The 1,894-nt window shown below is 40.2% G+C and overlaps 1 protein-coding gene across 1 annotated transcript in view; it reads left to right on the top strand.

The window, feature by feature from the left end:
• Positions 1–1,894, top strand: part of GPC6 (glypican 6) — a 1,088,719-nt gene that overhangs the window by 473,857 nt on the left and 612,968 nt on the right. The window lies entirely within an intron of this gene.

Genomic DNA, 1,894 nt, shown 5'->3' with positions numbered 1-1,894 from the left:
TTTCCCTGATCACTAAAAACTGATTACCATCAAAGAAGGGCCTGATTACTAACCACCAGCTTAGTGTTTAGCTGGAACATCTGGCCGCCTCAGAGGGGAAAATTTGCTGAGCTTAAAAAGTGTTTATTCCAGCTTTCAATTCATGCATGTATAGAACGCAGATGAGGAAACATCTGATGTCCTTCGGATTTCTGTTGTTAAACAAATGTAACTCATCTCCAAGGGAAAATTTAGTAAACTTCTTTTCTCACTGATTTGGCTTCTTAAGCTCTTGAGTAACAAGGACTAGAGGGAAAAAAAAAACCATAAGAAAACTAAGGGTGATTAGAGTCCTTAAAAGTATCTGAAGGATAGTTTTGACTTTACATTTCTTCATGTACACTTTGATCTAAGTGGACTTTTGTCATTTTAATTCAACTTATGGCATTGAGTGAATGCCACGTTCAAGGTACAGAACTGAGTGCTTGGTGGAGACCATGAGCTCAGGACCTGCCAGTGCCCTGACTGCAACACTGTTGCTCTGCCCTATGCCCTGTCCATGGCATGGGTCTTCCCACCCCTAGTGCTTGGATAACTATTACTAACGTGCAAAGCAAATGACTCTGCTTAAGTGTCATTTTCCCTGAGAATCCTTCCTTGACCATTTAAGATTAGGTCCTTAAAGCCATAAGTTTATCTGTTCCTTAGCATGTAGAGTTGGCATCATGATTTCTTGTTTACTTACCAATCCTCCCTCCCCAAGCCTGATTCAGTGACTATATTTTCATTCACCATTGTATTCTGATTCAGTGACTATATTTTCATTCACCATTGTATTCTAGGCGCTAGAATTAAGCCTGACACATGCCAGCCACTCAGTAAATATTGACTGAGTAAATGAATCAGATACCTCCTCTCTCCTCAGTGCAGTTTAAATCCTAGGGAACAAGGCATGTGTAAAAATGGTAACGAGGCAAAGCAGAGTAAGGGAAGTGCTGAAAGAGGGATACAATAAAAGGAGTAGTTATGGCAAGTTTCTTTCAAAAAAGAATGCTCTTTTACCAGACTCTTACCAGGCAGCTTCATGGATTACTTTTTCCCACTATCAAAGTGGGATTTCCTAGGGGCAAGACAGGAATAAAGACTCAGACGTAGAGAATGGACTTGAGGACACAGGGAGGGCGAAGGGTAAGCTGGGACAAAGTGAGACAGTGGCATGGACATATATACACTACCAAACGTAAAATAGATAGCTAGTGGGAAGCAGCCGGGTAGCACAGTGAGATCAGCTCGGTGCTTTGTGACCGCCTGGAGGGGTGGGATAGGGAGGGTGGGAGGGAGGGAGACGCAAGAAGGAGGAGATATGGGGATATATGTATATGTGTGGCTGATTCACTTTGTTATACAGCAGAAACTAACACAACAATGTAAAGCAATTATACTCCAATAAAGGTGTTAAACACAAAAATATTAACCCAACAAAGTGGGATTTAAACCCTAATTTCCAAAAACATAGTAACTAGCTAAAATTAGCGTGGATTTAATGCTCTGGGTCAACTTAAAGTGACGTGTGAACATCGGCAAAAGAAAAAAAAGTTTGTAAATCTCACTGGGAATTATTCATTGGCTCGTTCCATTACAATCTTTTTCTCAGGGATAAGGTTTTCTGAGTCAATATTTTCCTAAAAGCGTGCCCTTTTGTCTTCCACTAAATATGGTAATCTGTTTCTTCAATGACCACGTGAGAACAGAAAGAAAATTTCTTCTCAGAGAAGGCAGAGCAGAGGAATATATATTTCTTGCCAGAGGTTATCACAGTTTAATAGTATGAAGGAATGTAGACGTCTATAAACAGAATGTGCTATGCTTTCTGAAGTTGACACCATTTATTTAGTCTTATTAAACAGCTGGTAAG

The sequence above is a fragment of the Lipotes vexillifer genome, unplaced genomic scaffold (assembly GCF_000442215.2).
Source record: "Lipotes vexillifer unplaced genomic scaffold, Lipotes_vexillifer_v1.1 scaffold154, whole genome shotgun sequence".
Taxonomy (NCBI): domain Eukaryota; kingdom Metazoa; phylum Chordata; class Mammalia; order Artiodactyla; family Lipotidae; genus Lipotes; species Lipotes vexillifer.
This window is presented reverse-complemented; position numbering and strand designations above follow the sequence as displayed.